This window comes from Schistocerca gregaria, chromosome 2 (assembly GCF_023897955.1).
Source record: "Schistocerca gregaria isolate iqSchGreg1 chromosome 2, iqSchGreg1.2, whole genome shotgun sequence".
Lineage (NCBI taxonomy): Eukaryota > Metazoa > Arthropoda > Insecta > Orthoptera > Acrididae > Schistocerca > Schistocerca gregaria.
In genome coordinates this window covers 756,660,997-756,682,352 of record NC_064921.1, presented here as the reverse complement: position 1 = coordinate 756,682,352, position 21,356 = coordinate 756,660,997, and the positions used below count along the sequence as shown (strand labels likewise).

The following is a 21,356-nucleotide window of genomic DNA, read 5'->3' as shown; positions in this document are numbered from 1 at the left end:
TCAAGGAAGGACATCATAACCTTACCGGAACTGGTGTGCACAGGCTTTGATTTCTTTGGAGGTGGTTAGGTCGCATGTTTCCACTGCTTGTTCTGACGCTTGCTTTCCGGTTCAAAATGGTGACGATACGCGACAGAAAGCCGTATTCCTCTTAATGATAACTATGCTGATGACTCAGAGTATTGCGCTGTAAGGCGCTAAACTGGTGAGGAACCCACTGCTCAAAGATTCTTCCCAAGTTCAAGTGTTGATGCGTTATAGGGCGGGGCGGTGCCCACGCTAGTACCCCGTAACCGATCGATCTCGTCCACGGTGATTCTGCGGTTGTCAAAGACTTCCGCAACCATTTCCGGTATGACGACACGAGCATCGTCTTCCAGTGACTCGCGCCCCTCGTTTGCGCCATTCCACAACACTTGAACGATTCAGATTGTGCTCACCATACACAGCCTTCATCCGTCGATACACTTCACGACCTCCAACTCCCTCCGCCGCCAAAAATCGAATCACTCCTCGTTCTTCCAGCTCACTCGCCTGCATGTTCGGTGGACGACGATAACTGGTGTGACCACCTTCCCTTCGGCGTGATACCAAAGTGGCACTATGCAACATCAAACGGTGCGCACGCCAATAGATGGCGACACCGCACCGGCAGTTACGTGGTGCCAGTTATGTGTGAGGAAAAGGTAGACGCACTGACCAGGTTTCATTTGAATGAACCTCACAGATGTAGGCGATTTGTTGGCATGTCAACGCGGACGGACCAGCGTGTTTGCAGGGAACTGTGGGACCGTAGGCGTCCGCAGAGGGATAGGGGGGCGGGGGGGGGGGGGGCGAAAAGACGGGGGCGCTTGTACCGCCGCCGCCCAAAGCTGGAGGGCACTATTTTTATTCCGTACAGATTTCTCATACACTGCTAGAAGCACTTTCTTGTGTTTCCGTTAAAACTTTCACTTAGCCAGTTGCAGTATGCAATCAAACAATAATATAGCTTTAGCAATTGGCGTAGAACCATTTCGCGCTCACAATTTTCTTCTTTGTTTGAGCCTACGTTGTTAGCAGTCATTCAATTCGAAAATCTGAGACATTTCCGGTAGTCGGTGGCAGCTGTAGAGAAAGAAAACTTTCCATCGTAAAGAGAGCTTAGAGAGCTGAGAGATCTTGACACTACCACGAGCTGATTTGTGGAACTATCTCTGGAAGCTTTTACTATTACAGGTCGGATAGAAAGTGAAGCGAATTATCTTTGAGGTTCCATGAAACTGATAACTTGAGCAGTCAGTCAAAATGCGATTTAAGAATGTAGGGAATGAGCTTGACTAACTCGAGATTTTATATGCACCTTCTTAGTCTCTCCGGCGGCCAGCCCGCGGCCGGGTTTTATGTCTAAAACTGTGCGCTGCCCGCAGTAGCATTGTTCTACGGTCAGGTTCCAACGCCAGTTTCCTAAATTTCCGCAATAGTGCCTCACGTAAAGAGTGTCATCCTCCCTCCAAGGATTCCCATTTGAGCAACTGCATATCTGCTCTTCCTAGCAAAAATTCTCCCCTAGCTTTAGCGATAGATTTGTTACCGTAACGGTCTTCGGTGTGATGTCATTGTCACTAATCCCTGCTCCATACTGACACCCGCTGTAAGGTTCGGACTGTTTGTAGCTGCAATAGCTGAAGTATTTCTACCGAGTGTGGACTCTCGAACTAGCTGCTCAAGACTGTTCGAAATTACTTCAGAATATTATGTCCATACTACCTCCAATGTATCGAATTGCACTTGTCCGAGGTCTTCCCCTTAAGAGCACATACTTTCTTTGAATGATTCTAAAACTGTGAAAGTGGAATCGCGTGGCCGGTAAAAACATTCGAAATGATACCCTTTGCGGGACATGCACAACTGCTGCTAGAAATTTCTCTCATGATGAATAAGTCTGCTCTTGTTGTCACTGTGAAAGCCTGTACCTTGATAAAATTTTTCACACGAACCGGATTTCAGGATATAAACACCATCTTCTATATCTACATGATTGCCTAGCACTTAAATGCAGAGTAGAGGGTTCATCGAACCACAATCATACTATCTCTCTACCATTCCACTTCCGAACAGAACGCGGGAAAAACGAACACCTAAACCTTTCTGTTGGAGCTCCGATTACTATTATTTTATTTTGATGATCATCTCTACCTATGTAGGTTGGGCTCAACAAAACAATTTCGCATTCGGAAGAGAAAGTTGGTGACTGAAGTTTCGTAAATAGATCTCGCCGCGACGAAAAACGTCTTTGCTTTAATGACTTCCATCCCAACTCGCGTATCATATCTGCCACACTCTCCCCTATTACGTGATAATACAGAACGAGCTGCCCTTTTCTGCACCCTTTCGATGTCCTCCGTCAATCCCACCTGGTAAGGATCCCATCTTAAGGTGCTTGACTGGGTATGAAAAAATCGTACCATACACGTAGAAATTCTAGCCGATTTATGAAGTGACTAGCGAACCCGGCAATGCTTCGCAATTGTTAAATATTTCAAATATGTAGGTTGTACGTATTGAACTACTACTCTCCCTCTCCCTCCATCATCTCCTCCCAGTCCATCAGTCCATTTCCTCCTTCCCACTCTCTGTCTACTTCCTCCTACCCTCTCCGGCCATCTCCTCTTCGCACAACTTGCTGACCTCTAGCTGTAGATAAGCCAAACGCTTTTCCTTTGGGTCGCATTACTGATTAGACAATAAAATAAATACTATGTGATCACAACTACAAATTCAGAATCAACACCACTCAATGTATCACACGTTAGACAGCAAATGTTTCGAATACATGGTTTCTTCGAGACAACGTACAACATATTTTGTCTATGGTTAACCATTACACACTATACATGGAGAATGATCATATTTTTCTCGCGCAAAATCACCGATATTATAACAATACTACCGTTTTAAGTGTTTTATTGCGGTCCCTTCATGTATGACATGTTTGAACTGAATCCGTGTTTGGACTGCTATAAAAAGTGCATGCAGACATGCCCTTACTGTATGCAATGTTGTATCAAAAGTTCACCGGCCGGGGTGGCCGAGAGGTTCTAGGCGCTACAGTCTGGAACCACGCGACCGCTACGTCGCAGGCTCGAATCCTGCCTCGGGCATAGATGTGTGAGAACTACTTAAACATAATTAACCTAAGGAGATCAAAGTTCTAGGGGACTGATGACCTCAGATGTTAAGTCCAATAGTGCTCAGAGCCATTTGAACCATATTGTATCAAAGTCGCGAATCAGTCGGCCAAGAACTTCCCGAGATTTGCTCGTAACAACAAACCAACAGAAAATATAAATGTTACTAATCACAAGTCTCAGAGTTTTTGACCCATTGATTTGAAAATGACAACGTTGCACTGGAATAAGCACGTGGTTTTACACAATTTTAATACGTTTGGAAACGAGCTGCGAATAGCTTTTGTAGTAAAGAAGTAATTAAACAATAGGTCATACCTGACGTGGCAGTTTTTCAGCATGTACAGTGAAAACGTAAGGGGGAAATCTTTTTCCTTTCATTATTTTGTAGGGGTGCCAGTGAGAAAAATTTGTCAAGATTTGAAATTATCGTTAATGTAAAGTTTGTTCCCAGTCGCTAGGTGTTCTCATTCTCTAATAGCGGATGCATAGATCTGGGTACTTTCGCGCGGTGGGGCCTCATTGTTGATGACGTCAGATCTCATGACAAACGTGTCTTACTATTTTTCGCTATGAATCTTCGCGAGCGTACGGAGAACAACTCACCGAAGTTTCATCGCAACAGGATAAATGGTTTAAGAACGCATAGAGGAGAAACATACAAAGAAACACTTTTTACTTGTACTAACTCGAGAGCATGTAGGCCTGTTCCTCTCGTCCAGCTAACTTCATGCCACCTCCCGTTGTCGCAGTTTTAATAAACAGAAGCACAGCAAAAATGTCAACTCGCTCGGCACTGCAAACAAATTGGTAAGTTATTTTGTCCTTGGTGACAATGGCATCATTTCGTGATAGCACATAAGTGACTTTTCACAATTTTAAGCGACTGGCCTAAATGAAAGCGATGTTTGTGGTGATTGTGATGAAAGTAGATGAATTAGCGAGATAGGCGAGCAAGCGTGAGCGTACCGGCTGCGACGCTGACCAGCCAGTCGGCTGATCTGATGGAGCGGCCCCACCGGCGATGAACCGAGCGACAGTCCTCGCGTGTGGCGGCTGCGGCTCAGATACGCGGCGGGTGTAGCAACAGCAGCAGCAGCAGCAGCAGCAGCAGCAGGGAGTACTCTGCAACACACAAAACAAGGCGCACGCTGTAATCCAATCCGTGACAGCACGCGCAAGTTGTCGGAACATTCAGATGGCACACTACCTACAGCCACCCATTATTAACCCCAACAAAACAAATCACACTGCAGCACTGCCCAAAATTCTTCACAGGACCGCACTTTTGAGTTACTACGCGAATACTACCGACCAAAATGCTTTTTTTGAAATTTACTTCAGTCGTTTTAGCTAAATGCCGTGTGTCTGTGTGTGTGTGTGTGTGGGGGGGGGGGGGGGGGAGGGAGGCGAACTTGCGAATAGTGTTCACATCGAAGCAGGCGAGCCTCCCACTGTGAAGTTTGGAAGCAGAAGGAGAGGGAGAAGGAGAACCAGAACTCCACCGACCATCTTTCAGAGATTGTTCAGCAATACCTTTTGAGAATTTTGGTTTCAGGGACCCACGGTCTCCGTCGACTCGTTACAGAGAAAAACTATATTGATAATTGGATCTGTTTGTTATCGCCATCACCCCTTTTTCTGTGAAAATATTTTCAAAACAGTGGAGAAGCCTTTAATACGCAACCACCTAAAAGGACAACCACACGTAAAACAATTTTCGGAGATGCAGAAATGCAGTGATGTGACTGCCGTCGGAGCGGGAACAGCTCACACAACGGCCTCGTGTAGCTCTGCCATTTCATTCAGTAAATCAACACGCGAGGTACGTATCGGCAGACTCTTCCTCTGTAAGCCTATCCACATCTGCACTTCTGTGCACTATTTTCAGTGCAGTACAGACACGAAGCTAATTGGAGAAATGAACCTAACTGGTGGCTCGTCACAGAGTCACTACATTTAGAGACCGTGGGTCACTGATACAAAAATACTCACCAGGTAACACTGAACAACCTCTGACAGTTTACCGACGGAGTTCTGATTCACCCTTTGTACACCAGTAGGGAATGTAATATTGGCTAAACAGAGTCTTATCACTGGTCTGTTTTCAGTAACGAGTTAATTGCTTTAAATGTTTGTACGTAGTTTTAATTAAGAGGAACAAAGAATTTTAACTACAGAGATTGTTAATGATCACGTAGTTTCAACACTTAAAGACATTCAGTAGTCCTATGGAACGGGAAACAATGTACAAAAACATTTATGTCAACAGTACATTATCAAATTAAACAAACATGTAACTACAGTACATAAACGTGCTACCATATTACTTCCAAATCGATGGCTGCGTCAGTTTGTTGTAGGTGCTTGCATCTCCTCAAGTCTCCTACTAGAGGACTAGATAATACTAGCTATAGAAGACCTTGCATAGTCATACGTTCTGTTTAAGGTGACATCTTGACCTATGTGTGTGTTTAAAGTTAGGCTGACGTAATGTAATACCTAAGACTGCTTTAAGTTGCTACAGAGCTGTGAAGATTTATTAAAAACCGTCTTGTAAATTATGAACTGATACAATAGCGTAGCCGCGTGTATCTGTAGCCAAATGCGTGTAATCAGGTGACGTCATTTCAAATTTGGTGAAGTTACGTAAGAATACTTTTTTTAATTAAATGGTATTATTGACCATGAAACAATTCGTTTTATAAGCCACGAGTTTTCTTGAAAATCTCAGTTATTATAGGTATTTTTTTAAAAAAAATTCCTGCAGTATTCTGTACTTGACTACAACATTGGCAAGTACTTCATCAATGGCAACAATGACTGTTAAAGAAAGCAGCTTATACAAAATTACAGCGTTCTTCTCTGCCGCTTGCAAATAATAAAACTAGCTTTTAAGAATTTTATAATGTTTCAGAATATTCCAGAGCCACGCCTCCATAAATTAATTTCATAGATGCACACATTGTTCTTAATACATACGGCTTTTTCCCTTTCATTTAGAAAGCCTATGTCTCAAACAAGTGATTAACTACAAGTTTTAAAAGCTGCGACTGAAACAAAACAAGAAAGCAGAAGCCGCAAAATACTTTATTAGCATATAAAGTGATCCACTAAAAATAATCTCTCTCTCTCTCTCTCTCTCTCTCTCTCTCTCTCTCTCCCCCCCCCCCCCCCCCCTTCAACGTTTACAAAGCTGCTGAAAGTGTCAGGAGAGGTTGTTTCGACCTACGAATTGATATCACAGCTGTTTGTATTGCCGCCCAAACTTTGTGCAGACAATTGTGCAGTGCGACACCAATGGATGCCTACCACATTGCAGTTCTGCCAGAGCATCAGTTCTTATTGTCTGTTGTTACGGTTAGGAGAGAACACATATTTCTGTCTCGCCTGTAGATAGCTTCTGAGTCTTCTACTCATCCGTGAGGTTTTGAAAACAAACTGGGAACAAATTTTCAGCTGTAACTGATGCAGTTAACACTGTCCGACGGTACATGCAAATCGCACACATCACTCACTGAACGTGACTGCCCACTACCCCTCACGACAGTTCACCCGTGGGGCGGTGGTAATGATTTGGCAAATGCCCTATGTTTCGAGATATATTTCTCTCGCGAGCAAACGTGAATAACCAAGACTATCGATTGCGGCAAACTGGAGTCAAGAAGCAGTAACACTCGATATTCGCTTACAGCTAGAAACAGCAAACTACCCTACAAATGAGCATTAAAACATTGCAGTGTACAAAACTGAGGCTGGATGAATGCAGCCAAGGCGCAGAGCATAGTTACGGCGCGCCGCCGAGTACACCAGGTGGGCCTCGCGCTGGAGTGCGCTAGCGGCAGCGCAGTGTCCTGGCGCAACACAGCGCAGTGCCTCTGCACCACGAGGGGCGTGCGTCAGACATGGTGTTAAATATTGCGCGATTCCGTAGCAACACGGCGGAAGCCTTATTGCAATCTATCCGTGCTCTTTGTTGTCGTCTGTCCGAACACTGAGTTGATGCACTTCTGCATACTACCATATCCCGCGTGAACCTCTTCGTCTCTGAGTTAATACTGCAACCTACTTCCATTTCAACATGCTTACTGTTTCAAGCACTCGTCTCCTCCTACAATTTTACCCCCCTCCCCCATATCCCACTCTTTATGTCACAGGATGCCTCCTGTCAACTGATCCCTATCTTTAGTCTAGCTCCGCCATAAATTTTATCTTTACCTCATTTTACTTCAGCACCTCTTCATTACTTATTCAATCCCCCTATCCAATTTTTAACGTTGCTCTACCGCATCAACATTTCAAAAGCTTCTGTTCTCCTCTTAGCTGAACTGCTTATTGTCCATGTTTCAATTGCGTACAAGACTGCACTACAGACAACCGCCATTAGAAAAGACTTCCTGACACTAATCCTACACGTTTAATTCCTGTTATAGCCATTGTGAATGCTATCTCCTATAATTTCGAGATCATAAAATTTGCTGCCTAAATATCAAAATACTACTACTACTACTACTACCACTACTACTACTTCCTAATCTAAGATGCTCGGCGTCGCCTGATTCAGTTCGATTATATTTCATTGCCCTCTTTTGTTGTTATTGTTTACACTCATCAATTTCTTTTTCAGGACGCTAGTCCCTACGCATTCCGTTCAACTTCTTTCAGAAAAACAAAATTACAGCATTATCACCAAACTTCGATGATATACTTTTTCTCCCTCAATTTCGATTCCGTCCCCTAATCTCTCCTTAGTTTCTATCACAACTAGCCCAATATAAAGAACGAATAACATGGGGAGGGCACTACAACGCCATCTCATTTCCTTCTCAATAAGTTATGATTACCGTACAAGTTGTAGGTAGCTTTCCGCTCCCTGTATTTTACACTCGTCACCTGTAGAATTTCTGAATTTACTCCACTCCAAATTAGATGTTCTCAAACTGATCCTTTGCATCACACACGAAATACTGCTCGCACCACTACACGAAGACGCCGCTATAGTGTTAGGTGAAGCAGTCGTTACACGCGGCCGTAAGCTTCGAACGACGGAAAATGAAGCACTGTAGTTTGAGTCTTCGCTCTTAGGAAGTGGTGCGCCGCTTAACATCGGGAACACTTCACTTCAGGACGAGTTATCACTCCTTACATGAGAAGATACAGACTTCAAGGAACACTCAAATCCAGGTGTTGCCAGGTCAGATGCTTGCCATATGTCCGCTAAATACCTATCGCTGTTAAATAACTAGACGTGTACGCAAAATAAACAAACATGCGTACAGCCAAGAAGGAAAAACTTTAAATGCAACTTCCAATGCAAAACATTTGGTTACGTTTTTCCGTGACTTGTTGATATCTATCCACATCAGGTGGATTTATGTAGATTAATCTGGTATGTACCCGTTCTGTTAACGACTTTGCGGTAACCTGTGGCACTGTCTCCAGTGATAACTCCTTTCCCTGTCGTGTTACATCGTATACACCATCACATTTTGTGAACGACTGTTTAGAAAGCCTGTCAACTGCAGACAGTTACACAAGTTACCCCGAAGTTCTAACACACACTAAACGTAACGATGCCATATTAACCCACATATATCCAGCTGAGGATGGATGTTTGAATCTCAAACGTGTCGTGGAAAAACAGTTAATGGAAAAACTAAATTTGTTGTTTCATTCGACAAAATATACCGGCAGAACGTTACAAGGCAAAATCTGAGGATTAAAGCTTCACGTAATCTGGGGAAAGATGTCCCTTGGTAGACCCAACGTAGCGAGCTTACTTTGTCTCAAGGGGAAACGCAAGACCAAAGACTGCAAATGATTTTACAAATATTTGCAGTCATACCAGGGTTGTGCGTAAAGTAAGATCTCCCCAGTGAGCTCCCGTCGGGAACGGAGCGAGCTAGCTTTAAACCTGACAACAGCGCCGTGTTCCTTGCTTCCCACACCACTATTCTTGCCAGCTCTCTGCGACGCTCATTCTTGGCGTAGCAGCCGTTAACGATAGAAGGGAAAATCGACGCTTCCGCCGAGTGTGAATTGCATCCTGTGATTAGATTTCTGTGGTTTAAGGAGTCACGCCTATTGAAATCCGTTGACCGATGTGTATGGAAAACAGTGTATGGGTGTAAAAAATGTGCGTAACTAGTGTAAGGAGTTCTCAGACGGCCGTACAAACGTGCACGACGAGGCTGGCCGCGGGCCTTCACCAGTTTCGGACGAGACAGTGACGACGGTCGAAGAAGTTTTTCTTGCGGGTCGGCGTCTGACTGTGCGAGAGATTGCCGAGCTGATAGGGAACGTCTCTACGACCACCGTGGACAAGACTAACAGACATTGTGAAGTATCACAAAGTGTGTACCATGTGGGTGCTGCGAATGCTCTCTGATGAACACATCAGAGAAGCGCATCGGAAGTGCCCGAGGTATTTTTGAATTCAAGTGCAACTGGGGAAGAGACTTTGGTCCACTACTTCACGCCAGAGATCAAGGAACAATCAAAACAATGGCGGCATTCCGGTTCTACGAATGTCAACAGGCTCCAGCAAACGCCGTCAGCGGAGAAGGTGATGGCTTAGGTATTCTGGGGTAGAATTGGCGTTCTGCTGGTTGACTACTTGGGGAAAAGGTAAAACAATCAACGCGGCAAGGTAGCGGTACACTAACAAAGTTACGCCGGGTTATACAGAGCAAAAGGAGAGGTCGGCCGATAAAAGGGAGTTCATCTGTATCTACGTGAATACTCCGCAAATCACAATTAAGTACCTGGCAGAGGGTTCATCGAACCACCTTCACAAAGATTTTCTGTTATTCCAATCACGTGCAGCACACGGAAAAAACCAACACCTATATCTTTGCGTGCGAGCTCTGACTTCCCTTCTTTTATGTTTGCGTCAACAAAATATTTTCGCATTCAGAGGAGAAAATTGGTGATTCAAATTTCGTGGGAAAATTCTGCCGCAACGGTAAACGCCTTTCTTTTAATGATGTCCTGTCCAAATCATGTATCATTTCTGTGATACTTTCTCCCATATTTCGCGATAATACAAAACCCGCTGCTCTTCTTTGAACTTTCTCGATGTACTTTCTCGATACCACACCGCGCAGCAGTGTTCTAAAGGAGATCAGACAAGCGTAGTGTAGGCACTTTTTTAGCAGATCTGCTACATTTTCCAGATGTTCCTTTAATAAAACGCAGTTTTTGGTTAGCCTTCCCCACAACATTTTCTGTGTTCCTTCCAATTCAAGTTGTTCGTAATTGTAATTCCTATGTATTTAATGAAACTTACAGCCTTTAGATTTTACTGATTTATCGCGTAACGGAGATTTAACGGATTCATTTTAGCACTCGTGTGGATGGCCTCTCACTTTTCGTTATTTAGGGTGAATTGCCAATTTTTGCACCATCCAGGTGTTTTTATCTTCTGGTGACTACTAGTCGATAAACGACAGCGTCATCTGCAAACAATCTGAGACAGCTGTTCAGATTGTCTCCTAAATCCTTCATATAAATCAAGGAACAGCAAAGAGCCCATAACACTACCTTCGGGGACACCAGAAATCACATTTTTTAGTCAATGACTTATAGTCAATTACTACGAACTGTGATGATATTTCTCATGTACACAATTCCGCTACAAGCACTTGTGAGGTAGAGTGAGAAAAATTTTCTGGAAATCTAGAAATACGGAATGAATTTGAAATACCTCGTCAATAGCATTGAACACTTAATGTGAGTAAAGAGCATTATGACTACGCGCGCCCTCACGTCGCCGGCACCAGGACAGATCACCACCAAATTCGGGCGGGAAATCATTGAACATCCTTCACATAGCCCTGATTTGGCTCCCAGTGACTATTTGTCCCCCTTGTTGAAACATCACTTGGGAGGCGGAAAAAAATTCTCAAGCGACGAAGAGCTGAAGGCAGCTTTCCATTCCTTCAGGCAGGAGTCGAAGAGTGGTACGACGAGAGTATGAGGAAGCTTCCGGGGCGTTTACAAAAATGAATCGATCGTGATGGGGACTACGTTGAAAACTAACAAAGTCCAAGCTTTCTGACTCTGTAATTGGGTTTGAAATAACATGTTTACAGTGTGAAAAAGCATTGTAGACCTTAATTTACGGACAACGCTCGTATTTAACAAGTTGGGCAGACAAGGGAATGTTTAGAGAGAACGACAGGTCTGCAGAGAGGAAGAGGCAACGGCAGGGGCAGAGAGAAACGTGGATGCAAAAGCGTGGCGTCCGGAGCCCCCTTGCGCGCACCACGTGCCCTTCAACCAACAAACGGGCTGGCGGGTGGCGGGCGCCTCTTGTGCTCGCCTCACGGCGGCCGCTCTCCAAACGGCTTTAGACGCCGCGCCGCCTTTCTCAGCAAGTGCTGGAGTGCGCCGCGAGGCACGGCCGCGGCTTCGATCGCGACAAAGCCGCCACCAGCAGCATGAACAGGAAGCAGGACGGGGGCGCTGTCGCTATCATGCAACCTGCCCTCTCGCCAGCACTGACGAAGGGTGCTCCATAGACATAGCACGCTTGGAGTTCACCCTTCACGCCACCTGCCTAGGCCAATGGTAATAGGGACTACGAATGGAAATCTTTACGGTGTTATATTGTGTGCAATCTAAACTCAGTTCGGTTACACGTCAAAGCAACATCCGTCAATACTTGTGGCTTGTGAATAATCCCAGTTTTATATCGAAAACAACGAAGCTTACATCTTAAGCGGCAAAAAATTGAATATCGGGTATGTAATAAAATTTTCTTGGGACAATTAAAAAGGTAATTCGGCGGATTGCCATGAACAAATGCCGGCCGGTGTGGCCGAGCGGCTCTAGGCGCTTCAGTCTGGAACCGCGCAACCGCTACGGTCGCAGGTTCGAATCCTGCCTCGGGCATGGATGTGTGTGATGTTCTTAGGTTAGTCAGGTTTAAGTAGTTCTAAGTTCTAGGGGACTGATGACTTCAGATGTTAAGTCCCATAGTGCTCAGAGCCATTTGAACCATGAACAAGTAAACAGCAAAAACTCTACGATGTAAAAACAAACAAGATCAATAGGAACACTTTATTCACTGAAGCACTCAGGTCCGCATGATCGCATACGTATCTACAATCAAGAGCCAAAGAAACTTTTACACCCGCCTAATATCGTGTAGGGCACCATGAATCCTGCAGGGCTGCCCATAAATCCGTAGGAGTACGAGAGGGCGGATCTCTCTTCCGAACAGCACGTTGCAAGGTATCCCAGATATGCTCAATAATGTTCATGTCGGAGTGTGGTGGTTAGCGGAAGTGTTTAAAATCAGAAGAGTTTTCCTGGAGCCACTCGATAGCAATTCTGGACGAGTGTCGTGTCGCATTGTCCTGCTAGAATTGCCCAAGTCCACTGGAATGCACAATGGACATGAATAGATGCAGGTGATCAGACGGGATGCTTACGTACGTGCCACCTGTCTGAGTCTTATGTAGACGTATCGGGGGTCCTGTATTGTTCCAGGTGCAGAAACCCCATACCATTACAGTGTCGCCTCCAGCTTGAACAGCCCCCTGCTGGAATCTACGGTCCATAGATTCATGAGATGGTCTCCATATCAGATATCCGTACACGTTCTTCCACTCGATACAATTAGAAACGAATCTCGTCCGACCAGGCAACATGTTTCAAGTCTTAACAAGTCCAATGTCTGTGTTGACAGGACCAGGCGAGGCGTAAAGCTTTGTGTCGTGCAGTGATCAAGGGTACACGAGTTGGCCTTCGACTCTGGAAGCCCAAGTCGATGTTTCGTTGAAATGGTTCGCACGTTGACACTTGTTGATGGCCCGCCATTGAAATCTTTCAGCTATTTTCGGAACGGTTCCATTTCTATGACGTTGAATGATCCTCTTCAGTCGTCATTGGTCCCGTTCTTGCTGTATCTTTCACCGGCCGCATCTATGTCTGAGATCTGAGGCTTTACCTGATTCCTGATATTCGCAGTACACTCTTGAAAAGGTCGCACGGGAAAAACCCGACTTCATCGCTACCTCGGAGATGCAGTGTCCCATCGCTCGTGCGCCGACTATAACACCACGTTAAGACTCATAAATCTTTGTGACCTGCCAATGTAGCAGCAGTAACCGATCTAACAACTGCGCCAGCCACTTGTTATCTTATATAGGCGTTGCCGACCGCAGCGTCGAATTCTGCCGGTTTACGTATTTATTTGAATATCAGTACCAGTTTCTTTGGCGCTTCAATGTATAAGTGTCTCGTAAATAACAACATAAATCTCTATGCGAATCATGTGGTGTTATCACAGGAAATTCATAGTGAAGGGAAGTGTGTGGCAATTAGGAGTGAATTTCAAACATTAACTTAAAGATCATGGTGGGATGCCGATCTTCATTCACTGCTGCACTACGCTTCAAAGTGACGCAGATACATGTCAGTATTTTTAGCGTAGGCACCAAGTCGCTACCGGCCGTTGAATTCCTTAAGGGTGGATATCCACTCTTCGATCACGGAGCCGTCCGATAACCTGTGTGCAATCTTCATCGCTTGAAACACTATTTCAGCGAGATGGTCTTTAAGCTGACTGACCAAGGCCACACAGACGTGTGTGATGCCGAACGGGAAATTCAGTGCGGTTTCAACCGTTGGCGCCATTTCACTTCGTCCAGACACCACACTGTTTGGTCCACATATCGCCAGAATTACATGATGAATCTCTTTACAAGTCAGGCGTTTTGCTCACAGTAATTGTACGTCCGTGTGCTTCAACATATAGTACTTTCCCAGTTTCCGTCCCATTTCATTCGCACATTGTGACACACCTGTTATCCATACTGTAGCAGGGCTGTGTCTGCCAGAACAGAGTGCATGTTCCGGGTTTCCAGCAATGCGCCATTCTTGTTGCGCATTGGTCTTAGCGTGAGACGACACTTTGAACTTACTTTCTCTTGTCCCTAATAAACGTCAGTCTCCTAAATTTGATACGCAGTACTCAAAACAAAGCCGTACGAATCTGTAAGATGAATAGTCCACTGCAGGAAATAGTGCTTGATAATTGAAAATGCAATTATAGACGATCATGTGATGCCACACGGAAATGTGCAGTCTTGCAAAATCATTTTCAGCCCATTGTAAGGTTATGCAGCGAATGGAGCAATACTGCGATGCTTTCCTAAAATCAGTCTTTTACTTTTCACACACACAATCGTTGTAACGCCTTGTGTCGCTTTAGTGCTCTTGAAGTGTCCTCAAATGCTGTTAAAAACACGTGGCACTACTCAAAACAATTCATGCGAGTACTCGCCATACTACTGTCCATTTGATACTACCATTCATGGATAAATTGTTTCGATATTGAGGATTGCTAACGCAATATTGGTCGTCTTCAAGTTAACATGGGCAACCTTTATACTTGCAAGACTACGACGACGACGACGACCACCACCACCACCTAAAGGACACGGCGTTGCCCAGTTGCTTTTACGCCACTCCATTCCCAACCCTTCATCGCCAGCAAAGCCGAGATCTCTTTAGGGATGTCAGTTATCAGCCAGTCAAAGACAGAGAAGATCTTTAGGTATAACACAGCTGCCTCACTTTCGATTGCTTCCCCCTTGTTGCCACCTTTCCACCCGCAACGTACATATTCTAGGCTATCATCCTCCTTCCGGTATTTTTCCCAGCGCACTCGAATTAATAACACGAAAGGTAAGAATTTCCTGGTAGAACAAATCATGAACATTTAAGTGATCGGACTAAGAAGTCTTCGTGCACCCATGTTTAAATTGGATGAAGGTGGGACACAGCTGATATAGTTTTTATTAAAAATGAAATTCCTTCAGATGTACTTAAGATTTTATATTTACTTCGCTTTCTAAGAAGTGGTGTAGCCTCTTGACCTTATAAGACTAGACAGATTAGTATACTTTAAATGTTAAGACTGGCATGCTCCGTGTGACCCTGTGGCTAAGATTCAAAGGCCAAGGTTTCAAACCTCAATGTGTGCGTGTTTTGTCTCGTACCGTTTCTTCAACCGCTGACAATTCGTATATGTAAAAAGCGCCGTTCCACTGCAGCTTGGAGCCCACGCCAACAATAGATGCTTCTGTAACAATTTACATCCGTGCCCTGCAAACGACTCTCTTCTTGTGTGGCTACTTCTACTTCAATGGACAGTGTCACCCCACGTCTCCCATTCCAGCAGCGAACGCTGCGTGGCGAGAATCATTGTTGTCCAAGACTCCTTGTGACTCCCGATCGCTCTAATTTTACCTTCGTGTGGTCTTTTCGTGATATACACTGTGCGGGCATATTAATATAATCACCTGAATGACACTATTTGCAGGCACAGAGTCAATAAGATTCCGAAAGGTACCGAGGATGTGTAGCCTTCAAACTTTTGAGGTGAAGACAGCTCTGCCTACCCGTGACTAGTATGACAGTGTTTCACCGACCAATGGGTATTTGCGATACACATGAAACACTTCTGGTATTCGACGACTGATACTTCGCTGTTCCTGTAACACAAGTAAACTGCTGACTACTTATTAGCACAGGAGATAAGCTTCTTTATTTTCTTTCTACTGTGTGGTCGAGATGTCTATGGCTGTAGGGTAAATACAATGCTCCACTATTTTACGGCAGGATAGTGCATACATTTTTTCGTATCAATATTAATGAATACGTAAGTTAGTTCGCGTTTATTGCTGTTCAGACAAATTAATATCAAGCCGCTTTCTTGTGGGACCTTTGCATCCTACACGCTCAGAACACGAAAGAAAATGCTTGGCGTGAGACAGGGCTCTACAATTTTCCCCAGTGCTCAATTAGCGCTAATGAACTCAAGTGTCTTGTGTATGGAAGCGCCAGATGAAATTACACCGTGTCTAGAGAGAGAGAGAGAGAGAGAGAGAGAGAGAGAGAGAGAGAGAGAGGCTGGCAGTCGAGTTATATTCACTCTTATACCCGCCATGCTTCCTGAATTTTCTGGATAGTGCGTGAAAGAGGCTCCAAACAGGACTTGGCCTCAAATACAGCGTGCGCGCGCTAATAAGTAGTCAGCAGTCCGTGTGTGTGTGTGTGTGTGTGTGTGTGTGTGTGTGTGCACGCGCGCGCACGCACACACAAACAAACACACACACACACAACTTTTCATGTGCTTGAATGGGGATTTTATAGCTTAGTGCTGAATTTCTAGTTCTTTAACGTAGTGGGACCGGAAAAAAGTCACTTGTTTCGCCCTTAGTACGTAATTTTCGAAAATTTATGAGCCCCAGTATATTTCTGCACTTTGTGACACCGAGTTTCATCACATGGAATCTTATGCAATCTTTGCAGATGCATCGGTGACAGTGGTCTGAATTTAGTCAGAGCATCTGCCACTTATTGCCAAACCAGCGTGCAGTAAGAAAACTTCACCTGATAAGTGCAATAGTCTAAAGAAACTTTGTTGGAGACAGATTATTTATGGCGTGTTTTATCTCTATAAAGGGGACCACCACAATGAAATCAATTGCTGAACTTAAAATTAGACGTGAAAACACAGTGGCAACGAAATTGTGCGATGAGTACCACACGAAGTTAACATGATGTCAGAGGTATAATTGTCAAACCTTTCGCAGACCAGATGAAGGACCGAACATCACTGGGTCGCGTGTAGAATACGTAACTTTCAGTGCCGACCAATGGGAACATGTGATGTGATGTGATACGACGATTTTACTCCTCGGTGTTCTCTACAACGAGTAGTGGGTATGTATGGACGACAGTGACTCTGCAATGTTTTGGGCGGCCGTATCGTGATTTTCCTGAAAGGACAGCTGAGACAGAGGCTGAACATGTTCATTCAATGGCGCAAACGGCGCCAAGAGTAGGGTCATTATTTTTAACGGAATTGGAAATATTCAATACTACTTCCCCTTTATTTCTTTCAAGGATAATTAACTAGTTCTCGCGCCTTACATGTCTTATTTTTAAGGTGCAAATGTCTCGTAAGTGACTTATGAACGTGCATATAATTTAAGGTCACGTTTATGGCGATCGTCGACAATATTTTCATGCTGCTGGAAGAAGTGACATTGCGAAACCTAGTGCTAGAATATAGCGCGCCGTGGCTGACTCGTGTTATGCTTTGCACTAAACCTTGGTTGCCATTCTGCGATTAGTCTCCCGCGGTTATCCTTTCTCTCCGCGAGTGGCAGCAGCAGCAGCGTGCATCGATATTCGCATCCTTTTACTATCGTTGGCCTCGCGCTTATAGTTTCCGGCTGTGCCGTGTGCTGGCAGTTGGTCAGTTGGCGTGGAGCAGCGACGAAGTCTCCGTGGCGCCATCTGGCTGGGACCGCCTGCGGCGTTGGGTGGAACGGAAGTTATCGTGTCGCTTGGTCCGTTGACCGTCTGTCGGTTGGGTTGCAGTCAGATTGAGAATTGTTGGGCCGACTGCCTGTCTCACCTAAGCGAGCGTTAGTATGTTCGAGCTCAACTGACAGCCACCCATTTTGTCACCTTTTCAAAAATGAAACAACCTGCCCTGCCCTGTAGGTATATCAGGGGATTTCAAGTAGCTTATTACATCAGAGTAACGCCAAGCAATACTTCTCTCCGTGACATACAAGAAATACGACTCGTGTACTGCCATGAAACCGAGCGAGGTGGCGCACTGGTTAGACACTGGACTCGCATTCGGGCGGACGACGGTTCAATCCCGCGTCCGGCCATCCTGATTAAGGTTTTCCGTGATTTCCCTAAATCACTGCAAGCAAATGCCGGGATGGTTCCTCTGAAAGGGCACGGCCGACTTCCTTCCCCATCCGGCCCTAATCCGATGAGACCATGACCAAGTTGTCTGGTCTCCGTAAACCCACCCACCCACCCACCCACCCACCCACCCACCCACCCACCCAACCACCCAACCACCCAACCACCCAACCACCCAACCACCCAACCACCCACCCACCCACCCACCCACCCACCCAACCACCCACCCACCCACCCACCCACCCAACCACCCAACCACCCAACCACCCAACCACCCACCCACCCACCCAACCACCCAACCACCCAACCACCCAACCACCCACCCAACCACCCAACCACCCAACCACCCACCCAACCACCCAACCACCCAACCAACCACCCAACCACCCAACCAACCACCCAACCACCCAACCAACCACCCAACCACCCAACCAACCACCCAACCACCCAACCAACCACCCAACCACCCAACCAACCACCCAACCACCCAACCAACCACCCAACCACCCAACCAACCACCCAACCACCCAACCAACCACCCAACCACCCAACCAACCAACCACCCAACCAACCACCCAACCACCCAACCACCCACCCAACCAACCAACCACCCAACCAACCAACCACCCAACCACCCAACCACCCAACCAACCACCCACCCACCCACCCACCCACCCACCCAACCAACCAACCAACCAACCAACCAACCAACCAACCAACCAACCAACCAACCAACCAACCAACCAACCAACCAACCAACCAACCGCCATGAAAACTAAAATTTTAAAAAAGTGAATAAACATTTCAAACCAGACCCTGGTGAATATGTCGTGCCGGAGACTCAAAAGCGGCAACGAAGATACTGAGTGTTCCGGCGTATCGAGAAGCGCCAGCACGAAGATTAAGATCGCAAAAGCTAAGAAGGCGTTGAGATGATATCAGCCAATCGCCCGCTGACATGGGCCGCACCCCGGCAGGAGCGCCCTCTATCCGAAGAGAATGTAAGGGCCGCTCCTGCCAGCCTCTGCCGGACAGTATGCGCACAGTACTAGGAGAGCAATAACACAGCAGTGACGTGTCATCCATATCAATTGCTTGCATGGACCTTGCAGACAGCAATGGACTTTGATTGATTGAAAGTCGTCCATCGATTGCGACACCGTTGTAAACACTGTGGATCTGCTTAATTTAATGCTTGAATTATTGTATAGCATTCCGAGAACGCAGCATCCTTCAGGCACCCTATACGAGAAGAGTTGGCAAGACCCCGCACTGAACTTCATGACAAATTCAAATTTAGGAATTTAAGAAATGTACCACTAGTATAAAATCGACGCGCACCGTTCAATGAATTAACCAAATGCATTTTTTAAGCTTCGTCTTTAGCAGAGGCGAAAGAAACGGGTCGTTTAATAGAAGACACATGCGTTACTGATATTGTTCGAAATAGTTACTATGGAACGGGGCTTACGCAGAGCGGAACTTCAGTTATAAATTACAGAATCCGCTAGGAGATAGCTCGATACTTGTAGATACGACATAAATCCCGTGGTCTCTGCGACGGGATATGTTCGTACAGCGAAAGCCGCCAGGAACCGCAGCATCGTAGCCCGGTCGCCTTTAAGGAAGCCCAACGAAGGCCAGACGCGGCAGCGAGACAAACGACAAACGGCCTCTGTCCGCGTTCAGCCAAGTCGTCTCGTTCATCGCTCCTCTTGGCCCGGTTTCTTCACGCCGACTTCACACGTTCGCATAATTTTACACCACAGAAATTAGTGAGAAAGTGCTACGAGCCAAACAAGATGGAAATCATGCTCGTAAGCTCTTTAGAGATAATAAACACTGTCAGTCAGTTTTTCTCTAACCGCCTGTACGAAATTTCTATTATTTGGAATCCAGACGTAATTGCATAATGAAACCGTAGTTTCAATTGACAGAAGCATGGGTGCGCACAATGTGTTTTCAGACACCTGTCGACTTACAATCGAGAAACAAATATTAGTGCGTAAGCACGCTGGTGCTCGGAGGCGCAGATGTGAAGAAACAACTGAAATTTTAAGTGCGATTCCACGCAAAGCGCAACGCACAGTGAAAATTATCTGAGATTTCAATGCACCTGACATCTCGGAAGCCCACATCAGACGCTGACTTAGATCTTTTTTTCTTTTTATGCAAATGGTGATCAGCAACTCACGAAGTGCGAGAGTCTAAGAGAGTCTAAACACTAATATCACCGCTATCTTTGCATCATAAAATGCAGTAACGTACCAAATACTCATGGAGGCTCTAATAAATCGTAACCTAAACGTATTATCCGTCCCCAAAGAGTATTTCAATCTGCCCACGCAATGTCAGGTGATACTGCTATATAGCTTAAACCAGATCTTTTGAAAGACACGCAGCAACCAGAAGACCATGTCGCACTGTATTATGCCAGAACAAATTTGTATTTGTAATTCACCATTTTTCTTTCTCAATAATCTGTAAGGCCTGTTGTTTTAATCTGTTACTAGCCACGATGTTTTTTGTATTTACTAATAAATTTTATGTAACTTACGCCTGTTGTGGGGTCGATCTCTGTTTATATAATTTTTTGTGAAAGCCAAGATCGCATGATTTTAAGATCTATATTACAATTAGTTTCGACATAATCTTGCTGTCCTCTTCAGATTGGCATTATACTTTGCGTACATGTTCACGTACTCGGGTAGTCGGAATTTTGAGAACTAAGTGTAATACATTAAATATATGTACTAAAAAATTTGTTGTATTCATCAGGTTAACAGTGCACGAAACTTAAGGACGATAGTAATTTTCGCATAATGTGTCATTACCTAGTAATATTGCTCGATGAAACTTTGACGATACATAGAACGGCTAGGCAGCAAATAAATACACAATCGGTCGAACAGAAAGGACTTATTCAAAAACCGCGAGTTGCCTGGTCCCCTGTATATTACGATAAGTGAGTCGTGGTTCTCAATACAGCGTGTGATCGCGGACGGCAGTTGATGCTCTGCAACGTGCTAGTATGCTGACCAGGAAGTCGGGGAGGAGTCTTCGTGGTAGGGCGTTCCATTCTTCCAGCAACGCGGTTCTTAACTGCTGGACGATTGCCAGGACATGTGGACGCGCTGGAATACGTCTTGCCACTGCTTCCCACATGTGCTCAATGGGATTCGAGTCTGAGGGTGGAATATCCTCCAGAGATGGGTCGTTCGCGAACTAACGGGTCCAAAGCAACGGTTCATCAAAATGAACGTAACGAGCGATGAACGAATTCTAAGGAACGCTCTTTCATAGTTCACTTCGGACGCTGCTTTCTACTAATAGTTCCCAGGAACGGGAAACGGTCGGTCTCGTTCCCGTCTGTCTCGCTCTCGCTCGGCCGGACTTGTCCTCCTTCTCTTGGCCACTCGTCGCAGTTCCACTGCCGACTGC

General features: G+C 45.4%; 1 protein-coding gene across 2 annotated transcripts in view; it reads right to left on the bottom strand.

Annotated features, from left to right (window-relative positions):
• LOC126334954 (beta-1,4-N-acetylgalactosaminyltransferase bre-4-like) overlaps nucleotides 1–21,356 on the bottom strand; it is a 451,786-nt gene that overhangs the window by 218,274 nt on the left and 212,156 nt on the right. Inside the window, exon 2 of one of the 2 annotated variants that reach the window (XM_049997701.1) lies at nucleotides 4,140–4,295. The exons of the other annotated variant lie outside the window; for it this stretch is intronic. The gene's annotated coding sequence lies outside the window, so the exon portion shown is untranslated. The remainder of the gene's footprint in view (nucleotides 1–4,139; nucleotides 4,296–21,356) is intronic. 2 annotated transcript variants of the gene reach the window in all.